Source organism: Diceros bicornis, chromosome 1 (genome assembly GCF_020826845.1).
Source record: "Diceros bicornis minor isolate mBicDic1 chromosome 1, mDicBic1.mat.cur, whole genome shotgun sequence".
NCBI lineage: Eukaryota > Metazoa > Chordata > Mammalia > Perissodactyla > Rhinocerotidae > Diceros > Diceros bicornis.
The window spans coordinates 76265149-76282296 of NC_080740.1; the positions used below are offsets into that span (position 1 = coordinate 76265149).

A 17148-nucleotide genomic window follows, 5' to 3' on the forward strand; every position below is an offset into this window, starting at 1 on the left:
TAGTGTAAGCATCCTGAGAAGAGGTGTGAGACCCCCCAAGGGGCATGCGTGAATACTCCTAGATCAGTGGTTCTCAACAAGGGATGATTTTGCCTCCCAGGGGATTTTTGACAATATCTGGAGACATCTTTGATTGTCAAACTTGGTTGGTGGTGCTACTGGCTTCTAGTGGGTATAGCCCAAGGATGCTGCTAAACATCCTACACTGTACAGGACATCCTCTCATGCAAAGAATTACCTGGCCCAAAATGTGAAGTGCTGAGGCTGAGAAATCCTGCCTTAGATGTTTCCTGGACTCCCGTGGTGATCGGCTAGGATAACTGCAGGACTGATCACTGAGTAAACTAGGCGAGTTTGGTGAGTCTTGTCTACTCTTCCCCAACCTAAGCTTGGCTTTTCCTCCAGGTAGACGTTGAGCAAACTTTCAAAGACGGGCAATTTGAGGGAGTGTGCCGTCTCGGTCTGGATCTCCACCAATTGATGTGATTTCTGAAGTAATCTTAGAAAGCAAAGACAAAATAATGACAAGGAGCCTTTATACTAAATAGTATTGATGGGGCAGGGACAGGCTCAGCTGAAAAACAACGGCACTATAGACTACCTCAGTGGATGGTAACTTCTTGGTCCTTTGTCTTCAAGCAATTTATATGATATTCACTGTTCCTAAATCAGATGTTACACAGTGGTAATAATCTGCAGGAATATTTTGTTTGGCCTGCACAGACTTGAATTTTAGATTAGTTGGCAACATTTAAACATTAGGACATTTCTCATAGTAATGCAGATTCTTTTTTTCTGGAGCAAGCCAAGGAACTGGCAACCATGGGTACACATTCCTACAAGTCAAGAGTTGGCCATTGCTAAATGATGGCCACCCCCTTCGGACAGGGCACAAGTGTCCCCATGCCTCATCTGGACTGCTTCAGGAGGTTACCTTACCCGCCTGGGCCCTGCAGCAATCCTAGTTTGCAACTTCTATCTTAAAAGATTATACTTATACTACTCCTTTTACTTTACTCTTTGGAGTGACACTATATAATGACAATGTGTTTTGGAATATGATATGCACTTTCGCCTAGATTAATTTTCTTCAAATCAATTTTGTACCATCTTTTGGCCATTTTTGTTTTAATCATGATTTTTGATGTTTCCATGACTTACTTTCCTTCAATTTTTCTGGTTAATCAAAAGATGACTAAATAGTAAAGAATAACTCAAAGTTTACCCAGTGGGATAGAAAGTCACCAGAACTCCCTTCTTGCCCACTTTGTTAGCTTACCAATTTTTAGTATATAAAACATGAATAAAAATATCCCCCAAATAAACCTTTTGACCGTCGTGTAAGGAAACTTGGCAGGGATAACTTACTGAGATCTGCAAAAAATAAGTTTTAGAATAAAATACTGAATATTGATGTTGAAAGTATTTATAGCCAAAATTCAAATAGGTATTTATAGCATCAGGTCAAGTCATTAGGAGATCACAAAAGGAGCTTGTGATTCTTTGAATAATAATTTGTTTAAATCAATGCATGAGGAGGAACAGATTAGATCGTTTTGATATTCATAAAGTAAGGCCAAGTTTTTATATTATCTACTTCATGCTGTGTAATAGAAGTCATTTGCAATGATTTATGCCAAATATCAGGATAACTATTGAGGTGTTTGTTTCACTGATAAAGGTAAGTTTCTATAATCATTACACTTGTGTAGGATAGTGGTTCTCAATCCTTTTGGAATCAGAGTTCCTTTACACTCTTAAAAATTATTTAGGATCCTGATAAATTTTTGTTTGTGTTATTTCCATCTATATTGACTGTATCAGAAACTTAAAATTAGAAAATTCTAAAATAATGATTTAAGAATATATTGATTACATATTAATATGTAATATTTTCATGAAAAATAACTAGATTTTCCAAAACAAAAAATTAGTGGGAATCTTTCTAAATCTCTTTAGTATTTGGATTAGTAGAAGACAGCTGGATTTTCATATCTGTTTATGCATTCACTCTGTTGTACTATGTTGCTCCGTTTAAAGTATATGAAGAAAAATCCAGCCTCATTTATAGATGGAAAAGGAAAGATTCATGTGCCCCCTGAAAGAGTTTTGGTGACTGTGATGGTTAGTTTTATGTATCACCTTGGCTAGGCTACAGTCCCAGTTATTCAATCAAGCATCAGTCTAGGTATTGCTGTGAAGGTGTTTTGTAGGTGTGGTTAAAGTCTATAATCAGTCAACTTTAAATAGAAGAGATTATCCTAGATAATCTGGATGGGCCTGATTCAATCAGTGGAAAGGCCTTAGAAGCAGAGCTGTGTCTTTCCTGGAAAAGAGGAGGAAATTCCATGTGCGGATAGCAGCTTCAGCTTATGCTTGAGAATTCCAGCCTGGCCTGCCTGATGGCCTATCCTATGGGTGTCACACTTGCCTCACCAGCCCCACAATCATGTAAATCAATTCCTTGCAATAAGTCTCTTAATCTATATCTCCTACTGGTTCCGTTTCTCTGGTTGAACTCTGATATAGTAAACCCGCTAGGGGTCCTCGAACCACACTTTGAGAATCACTGGTATAGACTATAAAGCCTTTCATGTCACTTACCCAATTCGCTTAACATAACTCTATGGAGCCAATAAGGCAGATATCATTAATTCCATCCTCAGAGAAGATATTTATCAAATGGCATACATCTTTCAGCACTCTTAGTGTTTTTTTTTTGTGTGTGTGTGAGGAAGATCAGCCCTGAGCTAACATCCATGGCAATCCTCCTCTTTTTGCTGAGGAAGACCAGCTCTGAGCTAACATCTATTGCCAATCCTCCTCCGTTTTTTTTTTTTCCCTTTTTCTCCCCAAAGCCCCAGTAGATAGTTGTATGTCATAGTTGCACATCCTTCTAGTTGCTGTATGTGGGACGCGGCCTCAGCATGGCTAGAGAAGCGGTGCCTCGGGGCGCGCCCCGGATCTGAACTGGGCTGCCAGCAGCGGAGCGCGCGCACTTAACCACTAAGCCACGGGGCTGGCCTGACTCTTAGTCTTGATTCTTAAATTCCTATCCCTATTCCAGTGTTCTTTCTCCTTCAGCACAATAACCTTCTATATATTTGGAAATATACTTGCCAATATAGACATTTATATTACTTAATACATACATTCCACAAAGAAATTCCTTGGAAAAATTGGGCAGGACATAAAACATATCTTATACACACATGCTTGTTAGGCAAGAACATACCAAATATTTACTACATACCTATACCTAAGCTATGAGTGGAAGTGGTACAAAAGAAACACAGGACTTTGTTTTATGCTCAGTTTATAATTTACCTGTGAGAAATAAGATTATCCACCCCAGAAGATGAGAGATAAGATTTAATAAAGAGATTAGGACTTTGATTCTTTACCAATACTTTTTTTGAGTGCTAGGCACTGGAATAGGGTCACTTTCATCTTTTGCAGCTATTTCTACTATGGAATAGATCCCACCCCCATATCTAGTGCCCTTACTAGTCAGTGAGTTTATGAAAGACAGAGATAACGACCAATCAGCAAGCGCTTAACAATAGTGACTTGTTCATTGAATGACTGAAGATGCAGAGAATGGGTGCAAGTACATAAAGCTGAAAGGAAAAGCAAAAGCAGAAAGGTTGGAAGAAAAGGAAAACTAAAGAATTGAAAGATAGAATATGACTTCTTTTTTTTGTGTGTGAGGATGATCAGCCCTGAGCTAACATCCGCGCTAATTCTCCTCTTTTTGCTGAGGAAGACTGACTCTGAGCTAACATCTATTGCCAATCCTCCTCCTTTTTTTCCCCAAAGCCCCAGTAGATAGTTGTATGTCTTAGTTGCACATCCTTCTAGTTGCTGTATGTGGGACATGGCCTCAGCATGGCCGGAGAAGTGGTGCGTCAGTGCTTGACCGGGATCTGAACCCCGGGCCGCCAGCTGCGGAGTGGCGCACACTTAACCCCTAAGCCACGAGGCTGGCCCTGGAATATGACTTTTTAAAGACAATGAAAACTGAGAGAGAGAAGAGGGTATGTGTTAGACTATCAAGAGATTTATGAGAACAAATGAAGAGTTTCCACTTTATGAAAGACTGGCCAAGGAAGCTGCATTTCATTAGGAAGAAGAGATAGAATAGTATCATAGCTAATAGTACAATCTTTAGTCAGATAGATCTGAGTTTAGATCCTAGTTCCATCACATACTAGCTATGTGATCTTGGATAAATTACCTAACCTCATTGAGCCTTGGTTTCCACAACCATGAACTTTTGGAGAGTTACGGTGAAAATCAAACGAGAAAATGTATGTAAAGTGCTTCACATAGTGACTAGCATAGAGTAAATCCAGTAAGCGTTGGCTTTCATAAGTATTAATGTTATTACTATCATTATTAATCCTAGAGGCAACAAGAAGCCAGTGGGAGGTTTTTAATTGGAATGGTGATTGGGGGCAGCTATCAGTTTGGAAAATACATTTGATATTAGAATAAATCATCAAGGGAAAACACTGAACCCAGAGCAACCAGTTAGGAGACTACCTTAATAGTCCAAGCAAAAAGAAGTGACAGAAGTAAAGGATGTCCTAGCCCAATGCTCCTCCCACTGAATCATCACATATGTTTGACACTGGTGGTTTATTCTGAACAGGAGCAAAGGTTTCTCCTTAAGTATAATTGGTAAAAGGGAAACTATAGAATTCTGCAAGCATATTTAACTTAAGTATGTCATTGATCATTTAGGGGATTTAGAAGAGGATTTTAGAAGTTGAAAGTTGTAGTTTTAGAGAATGTCAAACTCATTGACATAGCTATTGGGCGTCCAAGGTCTCTCTGCTTACGTGGCAAATTAACTAGAGGTCCCCAAAAAACTTATTGCTAAGGAGGCACTAGTCTAGGATTAAAAAAAAAAAAAACTATATGCAAGTCACAAATATTTCTGTGTATGTCTAGGATCTTATAAGAGTTATATAAAGCAGGATATAAAAATATCTACAGAACTTACAAATGGTGGTTATTCACACTTAATGATACACATCTTTTAATATCTGGGTACATTGGAGGTAAATTCTGTTGATGACACATAGTTGTAACAGGAGCCAACTAAAAGAACTCACTTGCCTAACTGTAGCACTGGTCTTGTTTATGTCGGTATCCAATAAGTTATAGTGACATCTTTTAAATTTCAAGCAAGATTTTGGCCTTAGTATGAGGCTTAATCTTTATTTTAGAACACGCTCAGAACTGAGACACTTCCTGGGCAGCTTGCCCCATAGGAGAATGTCAATACGATGAATCTCAGGTTTTTCTAAAATTGTAGAATTTTAATAATCTGTACACAGTTAAATTCAAAAGACATGCCAATCTCTGTATGTAATACTTTTGACTTGATTCAGGAGGTAAATGACAAATAGTACAGAACATGCAGCAGAATTAAGATATCGATGCTAGTTAAAATGGAATTTCTAGTCTCAGAGTCTATTATGTTTGAGTGTAATAGACGTGAATCCCCTTTTCAAAAGAATTAGAAGTTTTCATTGTGCATTTGTGCAGAAATCATTGATGGAAATAGGTGTTAGGGGAATATAAAGAAAAAAATAAAGACATTAAATAAGCAACATCGCACAGTGGTCTTCGTACATGATTTTCTATTCGTTGAATGCAAGTACTCAAGTTGATTTTCCAAGTGGAAGGGATGGATTTTTCTCAGAGCCAAATGTGCATTGTTGTGCAGGCCCTGGGGCTGTTTAGCAACACGCATTTGCAAGGTAGCTGCTTGGGATAGAGGTGGAGTGAGACCTGGGAACAGTGATGTGGGGGGAACAGACAGATGTGGTCTTCATCTAGAAATAAAAGCCTTGCCCTAGGTAGATGTGCTAGTAAGCAGTGTGTATGGCTCACCTTTCCCTATGACTCCTAGGTGAGAGATAACTATGAATTAATAAAGTTAAAGCAATGGAACTTGGAATAAAAACAGAAGACAAAATAGAGCCTCGGATTTCATGTGATCCTATATTAGCGTATCACTGATAAAGGAAACAGACTCAGGAAGATTAGAAAGTATGCTCGAGGTCACGAGTCAACGTCAACATCAAGACTATTTTATAACTCCTAATCCAGTGTACTTCTGCCACTTCACACTGTCTCAATGAGGTCACTGTAAGCACTGTATTTCTACCCAACGGTTTTCTGCCCAACTCAAACTACTTAAGCTAAAAGGGGAATTCATTCGCTCACAGAACTGGAATGTCCAGAGATCCAAGGGCTCCAACCATGTCATAAGCTCTCTCTTTTTGTGTTTTAGACTGGATTTCTCCATTTGGTGGGCCAGACGGCCTTTGGAAACTCCAGACACACATACTGACTCAGCCTAGAAGCCCCAATAGAAAATCCTTCCTAACGCATTTTATTATGCCAGAGTCCCAGGAAAGCCTCTAATTGGTTCAGATTGAATTGAGTGCTCATCCCAGGACCAATCACTGTTGCCACAGGGGTGGATACTCTGACTCACCAGCTCATGTACATTCTCTGTGGCAAAGTCATCTCTTCTAACCTCATGGAATGCAGTATTAACAAGAAAAGGGGGTTATCTAATCAGAAAGAGGTCAGGGATTCTAAATAGTCACCCCAAATAAGTATATATTATAGTTGTATTTAAGATGCAACCTCATGGAAGGAAATATCTAAGAATAGAAACTTACCAAACACAGGAATACCAACTCTGGAAATGGTCTTGCTTTTCTTCTTCTAAATAACTTATGTTGATATCTGTAATGACAAAGATAAAGAAAAATCTCATTTCTGGAGATAGAAGAAAAGATTGATTCACTATGGTTTACATCAGGATAATTGCTTTCATATACACTCTTAACATGCAAAATATTACGTATTCTTAGAACACTAGCATTTATTTATTTATTTTTGTTTATTGTGGTAACATTGGTTTATAACATTGTATAGATTTCAGATGTACATCATTATACTTCTATTTTTGCATGGATTACATCATGTTCTCATGTTCACCACCCAAATACTAATTATAATCCATCACCACACACATGTGCCTAATTATCCCTTTCACCCACCTCCCTCCCCGCTTCCCCTCTGGTAACCACCAATCCAATCTCTGTCTCTATGTGTTTGTTGTTATGATCTACTACTTAATGAGTGAGATCATACGGTATTTGACCTTCTCCCTCTGACTTATTTCACTTGGCATAATACCCTCAATGTCCATCCATGTTGTCACAAATGGCTAGATTTCATTGTTTCTTATGGCTGAGTAGTATTCCGTTGTTGTCTGGCATTTAATCAATGCTCATTCCCTTCTTTTGCACATATAGATAGTCCATATATAATTGTTAGCTTGATTTGTGCCAAAGCCACTGTCATCACCTTTATCACCACAGACTGTCAGGGTCATTTCTGTCATGAAGTTTCAATTAAAAGAAACTACTATAAACTGTTTCATATTCTTGGTTTTCAATGTTTGAATTTTTAAATGCCACAAATCCCAAAATAACCTATCATTGCTCTTTGTGATTTCATAGCACATGTTCCCCACGCACCCCCAACACTGTGGCCGGGCATGAATTATTCTGATTTTCTCTTTAATTTCAACTCACATGAACTTTGGCTATTATGGATTTGGGAATTTAATGATATAGCTGAAGGTATTGTGGAATCTGGCAAAATTAGTTTTCTACAATGTCACTTTTTGAGGAAAATCAGAGACTTAAATGCAGCACAAATTCTTAAATAAGAAATTGTTGGGGCCAGCCTGGTCATGCAAGCAGTTAAGTGCGCACGCTCCACTTCAGTGGCACGGGGTTCACAGTTTCGGATCCCCGGCGTGCACTGATGCACCGCTTGGCAGGCCATGCTGTGGCGGCGTCCCATATAAAGTGGAGGAAGATGGGCGCAGATGTTGGCTCAGGGCCAGTCTTCCTCAGCAAAAAAACAGGAGGATTGGCATCAGATGTTAGCTCAGGGCTGATCTTCCTCACACACACAAAAAGGAAATTGTCACCGGTCTAATTTCAAAGGAGGCCGAAGAGGTAGTATATGGTCGTGGTTAGGAGCTACAGCTTTTACGTTAAACAGTTCTGGGTTGGAATTCTGACTTTTTACTAGCTGTGTGACCTCAGGCAAGTTTATTCACCTCTTTAAGCCTTAATGACCTCACTTGTAACATGGGGACAACACCATCTCCTAATTCATAGATAATGCATATTGAGTTTGTGATACTCTTTGAGCTCTAAATAAAGGTTAACCACTGTTATGACAGTCATAATAAAATAATATATGTGTGGGAAATGAAATAAAAAAAGAAGAGAAATAGCACCTACTGCAGTTCCTAGCACATCATGGGCAACACACATATGTTTGTGGAACTGAATGCTGATTTTTATTTCTAGAGACACATGTCTTTTACATTTTCTCCAAGAAGCCTTGCCAAGTTTCTTTATTCTCATTGATTCACTTCCTTTGGGATTCTTTATAATCACAAACTAATCACAGATTGCTTGCAACATAAGCTGTTGCATTAGTTATTCTCTCCCACTAAAATGTAAGTAATTTTTCTGCAGGAATTACACCTTACTTCTTGTGTATTATCTATATCACTATCCAGAGCTTTTTCTAGGGTCTACCCTGACTTTTGGTGCCTGTGCAGGGTACGGATCCCATCTCTGCAATTACATCGGTAACATCAGATAAAGGTTCCCCAACTGTATGTCTGTAAGTGGCCCTCCCCACAATTCTACATTGTAATTAATTTTGAATTGGGCCAAAGATTGTAGGATGACAGGCCCATGTTTGATTTTCCATCAGCCTCAGCAGTGATTAATATTCCACTATCCTTGGTAGCTTTTTTTTTTTTCCTGGAAAATTCTTTGGGAACAATCCATTCAAATTAGTTTCATAAGATCAAAGGTCATATACCATATATTATCACTTTTTCACATACTAATGTTTCTGAAATTGTGGTGCATCTCATGCTTGATATGTACCTTTAATGAGATATTTTAAATCCCCAAATGCTATTATTTAATTTACAATGCAGTGTATAATTGCCGACATGTTAGAACTCAAGGTACATGGCACTATTACTCCTCATATTAGAGGTTCTCAAGTACATTTTATGGCTTTGTATGTATTTGGAAATACATGTTAAATGGCATGTACTTCACTGCACACGTGCCATTTAACAGAGCTAACGGGTGATATCTCTAAGAGCTGTGAAAATCAACCGAATCCTGAGCATCTCACCGTTCCAAGGCTAGAGGAGGATTAAGCCTGAGGCACAGAGATGCCTGGCCTGCCCTCTGAAACTTCTGTACAAAAACCACAACAGCCTTTTCTCATCAAGAGAAGCTGCCAGACCACCACCATATCTGGGGTGGAGTAGTGGCGAATTTTGCACAAAGAGTCAGTGCTTGTTTGACCTTTTTGTCCAAATTCTTCCGGCTTCCTGATCAACTTGAACATGCTGAATAGTTGGTTATTATTTCAGAGAAAACCTACAGTCCACTTGATCCCATTTACTCTTTCTCTCTCATTTAAATTTACAAGTAAACATCATCACAGGGTTTACAATGAGACTACTCAATTTCCCCACCTGCACTCAACATTTCACTTGCTGAAAACACTGCTGTGAATTTTATGATTTTCTTAAGACAAAAACAAAGCATAACAAAAAACCCTTGCATATTTTCCAAAAAGAACCTCATTTCTAAGGCATATGACCATATACGATCAGAAACAAATTTATGTTTCAATATGAAAACACACTGTCTTAAATTTTTTTTCTCACAATAAAAGGCATAATTATATCTCTGATCTGGAAGTCAGAGTTTAGATTATCATAAATTTGTAGAGAAAAGTCTTTCTCCTCTTGACAAATCCAACTACATGACACTACTCTAAGCTTTGGGAAGGTAAATGACCTTCTCTAAGACCTACAAATTGATGAGGACTAGGATTCATTGGGATTACACATTAAGCATGCCTTTGGATTCCCAGGAATATTTGGTGAGGAGAATCCTGGAATTCCTACTGTTATACCTATGCAGATTAAGAGAGTCAAGATTTGGGGCGCTCAATAGTGAATGAAGCCAGGGACATATTGGTGCATACCCAAGCTATAATTATTCAATTGCATTAATTAAACAGAGAAGCTAAGTAATTTCTATAAGGGTTAACTCTGTATCAACCACTGGAGTCAGTGAGGTTATGAGTGAGCTTCGGAATTGATTCACACAGACTTGGTTCTAATTTCACTTCTGCCACCGTTTACTGGTTGTTTGACCTTAGAAAGCTACTTAATCTCTTACCTTTAGCTTCTTCTTCTGAAAAATAAGCAAAATAATGTCTACTTTACATGATTATCAATTCCTTCTGTCTATATATATCTATATCTCGTGTGTGTGTGTATACACATCTGGCATAAATTCTCAATGATAGTTGTCGTTATTACTCTACTCAACCCAACCCAACTGTAAATGCAGGTGCCATATCTAACAGCTCTCATTTTTTCCCATCAATATGAGAATTGGATAATACAATTCATCTCCTAGGCTACTATCATTTATCATCTTACCCCTACTCCCTGTTTGGTTAAGAGAAGCTGAGAGAGTAGGACTAAATATAAAAATCATACAAAAGCCTGATTTCAAGGACAAAAGTACCTGCAGGACAGAAAATAGTTCTATAATTGCCAATTTCTTTCAGTTGGGGAAAGAAAAGTCTGAAAAAACTTATAAAATCCTCCATTTAAAATTCCCCCTAGCACTTCCTTCATAAAATCCTCCTGCAAATTAACTGGCTTAGAAACAAGGAATCTTATTCAAAGACGAGTAATCACAAAGGAAACATCATAAAAATTGTCACTTTTATAGACAGACACTATGAAGAACAAAAGGGGAATGAACCAGGAAAAACAAGTGAAAAATAATGAACACTCAATAAAAAAAAATTGCCATGAAGAATATAAAATTGTGACCAAGTTTTCACTGTGTGCACAGCACAACAAAACCACCTCATGAAGCAATCATCACTAAAATCCAAGATCAAGTCAGAATTCTGAAGCCTAGAGAAGTGTTGTAAGAATATGAAAGGAAAAAAATAGTAGAGCTAGTTGGTCTAAGGAAAGAAATGGAAGATAAAAGTGAAGCCAACACAGAAATGAATCTGAAATGAGAAGCAGCACAAGGGAGAACAAAAATGGCCATAAATGCAGTAAACCACAGAAGACAGGAATAGAAAAGCAAGTTCAAAAGGATTAGTGAGAGAAATTAGTGGTATCAAAGACAGATGGGGTTATCCAAGATGTATATAATCAGAGCCTCTCATGAAGAAAATGGAAATAGGCAACTAAAGCAAATATTAAGAATTATGATTAAAGACAAATTTTCAGACATAGAGACTTGAATATGTAGTTTCAAAGGGCACTCTATATTTCAGGAAACAAGTGACACAAAATGGCCAATATGATGATGTATCCTGGGCAAGTTACTGGATGTCAAAGATACAGAGGGAATCCTTTGGGCAGCCAAAAGAAAACAATTCCAGTGCTGGACAAGGTGGGGACATAGCTTCAGCAAATGCTGAAAGACAGGCAGCATTGCTTACAAAATTCTCAGGTACAGAAAATATGGCCTGAGAACTTTCTACCCAGCCAAACTATCTATTGCATTTTTGAACATGCAAGAATTTAAGGAATATTGTTCCTAAGAGTCTTTATTGAAAAACCTATTGGAGGACAAACTTCAGTCCATCCATATATGTTATGATTATAAAAATTACAGCAAAAAGACTTGTGGTGAGAACTGAATCTATTTAACTATTGGACTGAGACTAAATGTCATGCAAGGATAGTGATTTCAGAGCAGCATATACATTTTATTAACTTCGACAAAAATTGGGAGGAGCAGAGGGATAAATGAGGACAGGTGGTATAAATATAGCTATTTTCTCACATTTTATAGCTGAGAATGATGGCTTGAGCACTAAGAAGTATAACAGAACAAAAGGAAACATTAGCAAAGATAATACTGTAAACTAAAACTGGGTGTTAGAATAAAGAGGAAGAGAGAAAATACACTAGTTTTATCATTGCTTATAACAGAAAGTTGATAGATACTATTTAAATAGGATTAATAGTTACTAATATTATAGTTAAAATAATTACTAGAACATAAGTATAAACTTTCCAAATTATCAAAACAAATACACACAAAAACCAAAATAAGAGGCCATATGTTAAAGGATTTAAAAAAATACTAACTAAAAACCCCAGGCCCTTTACATTAAGCATATTAAAAGTTAGAGTAGCTATGGCTACTTTCTTATGTTACATCCGTAGTGTTTATATAGTCCAACAATCAGTAGACTAAATGTCATTTAAGTAATTAGTGATACTTTTCCCTTGAGGCTCTACCAGAAAATTTCACCATATTAAAAAAGACAGATAAAGCTTTTGCTTGTTCTCTGAAATTAGGTAAATGTTTTCATTAACCAATCAGCTAAACGACTACACCCAAATCAAGGGCAAGTTCTTTAATAAAAGGGTCACTTGTTTTTCTTGAAAATGCAGAAGACTCTTCTGAGTCAAGTGTACATTTGCACGTGTGGTATATGGAATGACAGTGATGAGATTTGTTCTTCGAGTAAGGGACAGCAGTTTTTAGAAAGTAGAGTGGTGCCAAGTTTCCAACGCTTCCCTCTTTCAGTGGAGTTGGTGGAGAGAGATGTATTAGTTTGCTAGGGTTGCTATAACAAAGTACCGTAAACTAGGTGGCTTAACAGAATTTATTGTCTCACAGTTCTGGAGGCGAGTGGTACTAGATTAAGGTATTGGCAGAGCTGGCTCCTTCTGAGGGCTGAGGGAGAATCTGGTCCATGCCACTCTCCTCGCTTCTGCTGTTTTGTTGGCAGTCTTTGATTTGCCTTGGCTGATAGACACATCATCTTGATTCCTGTCCTCATGTTCACATGGCATTCTCCCTCTGTGCGTGTCTCTATGGGCACATTTCTCCTTTATAAGGACACCAGTCATACGGGATTAGGAACCCACTTACTTCAGTATGATCTCATCTTAACTAATTACATCTTCATGACTCTATTTCCAAATGAGGCCGTATTCTGAGGTACTGGGGTTAGGACTCACATAGGAATTTGGGGAGACTCAATTCAACCGATATCAAGAGAGAAGAGAAAGTGGTGATTCTGAATTGGAGCAGACCATCCAATCTGTCAAAGCAGACAAACAGAACCAAACTGGATACCCACTAAAATCATGTTAAAATCAGGTGCCATTGCTGGTATCCACGTTGAATGTCACTGGCACCTCTTGAAGTATCTCTACCCCTCAAAGATAATTCTGCTTATTGATACATATCACTGATATGAAAGAAAGTAGATGAGTACATTAGAGAAGGAGAAGAAGAAATTAGGATCCAAATCTAAGCACCTTGAAACTAGGACATCCTAGTAAGTGAATGGAAATATTCTTGAATTTAAGACTTTCCAAATTCACTAATAGTTCATTGGCTGTCCAGCATACGGTTTATAAGCAACCTAATATTGTTAAATAAGCATAATTCATTGCTGCCAAACACAACCAAGTCTTCCAAAATCTTATCTGGACTATTAACTCCTCACAGAGACACACATACTCTGTTCTGGGGTTAACCATATTGCAACAATTCTTTGTTGGTAGCAAAGGGTGTTGGAGAGTGTGGCTTGATGTTGCACTTGTTGAAATGAACCCAATGTGGTAAGAGCTAGGAGCTTTCATATCTTCTAGGTAGGAGAGAAACTCTATCCCATAAATTTCAGCTTCAGTTAATTGATAAACCTTTACGAAGGTGGGCTGATGATATGTAAAAGGGTTTTGGGCAGTGTGAGATAATGCAAGACACTACTTAAAAGTAGTAATATCACACTGATATCCGTAATGAGATTTTTCCTTTTTAGTTTCCTTTTGTATTGATATAATCGAAAGAATTGGCTACTTCAATTCAGTGCTAGTGTGATTTAAATCCTTAACACATCCTAATCTCTCTTGTAACACAAAGGAAGAAACCACAACTCAGTTTTAGGTAGGTGCCATCGTTTACTTGGAATGCAATGTTATTTTTAAATTATGTTTATTTTATTATTATTTCCTAGCTATGGCAATTGATATAAAATCCCCTTTATGGAGGAGCCGGCCCGGTGTGTGCAAGCGGTTAAGTGTGCGCGCTCTGCTGCGGCGGCCCGGGGTTCGCCGGTTCAGATCCCGGGCGCGCACCGACGCACCTCTTGTCAGGCTATGCTGTGGCGGCACCCCATATAAAGTGGAGGAAGATGGGCATGGATGTTAGCCCAGGGCCAGTCTTTCTCAGCAAAAAAAAGAGGAGGATTGGCAGATGTTAGCACAGGGCTGATCTTCCTCTCACACACACACACACACACACACACAAAACCATTTATGGAAGAATAAAGTATTTTTAAAAAATTTTAAAGCTAATTTTTAAAAAACTACGAAATAAATAAATCATGTAATTAAGCAAAAATTTGAAAGATGGTATGCAAATGACTAAAATTTGGGAGGCAGTGAATTCATTCTTTCATTTATTCTGCAGGCATTTGCATACAAGAACAAAGCATTCCACTGGCTGCTCAATAAATGTATTTAGTTGCAGGAGAAGTTCTATACTCTGCACACAAATTTGCATGTTTTGGTTGGGGAGAAAGCAAAAACTCAGAAATACATCAAATCTCTCTTTTGCTGGAATAGATCCAAGGGCCAAATTCCAACCACGCTGGAGCTGGTGGCAATGTCTCCTCCTCCCTTTCTGTTTTTATCCCTGGCTTCCCTGTTTTGCATTATGTTTGATCCCATAGGCCACCTCTGATCCTTTTGGGAATAGGCAGAGTATATAAAAAGGGAGGTGATTAATCAGTATTTGTTGAATAAATGAATACATGAGTGAATGAATAAGTAAACAGAGAAAACAGATGAGCTGAGAGGGAGAAGAGCAAAGCTCTGATTGTTCTCAGCTCTCCTGTTTTAGCACGGAGGGTTGATGCAAGGAGCACACTGTGATTCTAACAAGGAACGCAGCACCCTGCATGGCCCAGATGGGGCTACGTAAAGTCTAAACCAGCAGGAAATTAGACAAAAGCAGCTCCTTAGTGAGTGTTTGTCTTCTCTCCAGATGTGTTCACAGGGCTGGCTGATAACCCCACGTAAACAACGGACCCAGAAATGACTTTTTAGGCAAGTCAGAGGAAGCTGGAGCTTATGATCAGCTTGGCTAAACTTCAGGATTAACTGTAGTGATTCCTTTTTTTTTTTTTTTTTGTGAGGAAGACTAGCCCTGAGCTAACATCCATGCCAATCCTCCTCTTTTTGCTGAGGAAGACTGGCCCTGGGCTAACATCTGTGCCCATCTTTCTCTACTTTATATGGGATACCACCACAGCATGGCTTGACAAGCGGTGCGTCCATGCGCGCCTGGGGTGTGAACCTGCAAACCCCAGGCCGCCGCAGAGGAGCGTGCACACTTAACCACTGTGCCACCAGGCCGGCCCCTGTAGTGATTCCTAACGTATAGGAATCATGAAAATGAAAGTCCTGGTTTTTGGTGGAAGGGTATAAAATCCCATTTGAGTGGGAACCCAGCCTGAATTAACAAGTGAGAGAAAAAACGTGACATGTCTTTGTTCTCTGCTCAGGAAGGGCATCAGCATGACACTGAAAGCTCTTATGGGGACAAGAGAAAAATCCCTGGTGGCCTTGTGAAAGTTGTTTTCATCCTAGTTGATGGGATGATTCATAGGCTGTTGGAGGAAACATTGTGGCAGAGCAAAGAGAAACACCAGAGTGAATTTAACTATTGTTCTTGACTCGCCAGCTTTGAGCGCTTCTTACTTGGTAATATAGTAATTGATGTACGTGTCCTCTCTCTCCTTCTAAATTGGGCTCTCCCAGAAGGCAGGGTCTACTTCTTGATTCCCTTTTGTATTCTCCACGGTACCCATTACTTGAGACACAATAGCTTCTCAGTATGTAGTCGTTGAACGTGCGAATGAAAGCAGACATTTGAAAATTGCTACAGCTGCTGCATAAATTCTTTTCCATGAATGTTTGGGCACTTACCATGAACTAAACACTACTTTTAGCCACTGGGAGGAATTAAAAAATCACAGCAACAGCCTCACTTCTCAAGACATTTGTAAACCCATGGCAGAGATAGCCACGATCACAGGTAATTTTGTATAACTGAGAACAAGAGAAACCAAGTGAGAGGGAGATGGGGTAAACGGCCGTGGGTGCACAGGGAAAGAAGAATCCAATTTCAGCTTTGAGAGTTGCTTAGGGTGGGGATCAGGGAAGGAGCATTTGATGGAGGCTTTGAAGGCTGAAACAGGTATAGATAACTCTGGAGAAGGACGTCCCAGGGAAAACCATATGACAGACAAAATCTGGAGATGGGATAGAGTGTATATTGGGGTACTGGATAGTTTGGAGGGGCTATATCCAGAATGCAGGGGTGCATGTGTGGGTATGTATGTATGTATTTATGTATATGTGTGTGTGTGTGTGTGTGTGTGTAGGGGACAGGAAAAGAATTAGGAAGTGAAAGATCATCTAGACACAGATTTCACAAAGCCTTAAAAAAAAACCTGGTGAGGCCATTTGGATTTAACTAAATAACGAAGGCCGTGGAGCAGGGACTTGGCACTATCTCAGCTGCTCTTTAGGATCGGGACACAAGAATCAGCTCATACCCCCAACAAATCAAAGGAAGAGTTACTAACACCCTCTCCTCCAGGGCCCTCCTTTTCCTTCCAGGTATCATGGGTGAACCACTGAAAGGAGACTCCAAAAGATGACAGCTAACTCAAGCAATGGCTCCCTGCTGGAATTGCATCCACCGTAATAAGGACAATGGAAGAGGGAGACGGTGGGAGAGTCCTTCGAAAGCACGGGCACAGTTGTCTCTATTCAAGGTGGCTATTAAAGAAAAAAAAAGTTTCCTTGCAAATTTGCCATTAAAGAGAACAACCTTGTCATTTATTTTTACTTTCCAGCAAGAAATATCTTCCTGGGCATCAAATAACCAGAGTTGATGAAAGTAAGGTCTATATCACAAG

At 38.9% G+C, this 17148-nt stretch overlaps 1 protein-coding gene across 3 annotated transcripts in view; it reads right to left on the reverse strand.

The window, feature by feature from the left end:
* Positions 1-17148, reverse strand: part of ATP10B (ATPase phospholipid transporting 10B (putative)) — a 305435-nt gene that overhangs the window by 252915 nt on the left and 35372 nt on the right. For 2 of the 3 annotated variants that reach the window (XM_058545355.1, XM_058545345.1), the window contains exon 2: positions 6705-6771. The gene's annotated coding sequence lies outside the window, so the exon portion shown is untranslated. Of the gene's footprint in view, positions 1-6704; positions 6772-17148 lie in introns of those variants that run through there. The other variant, XM_058545378.1, reaches the window with a different exon arrangement.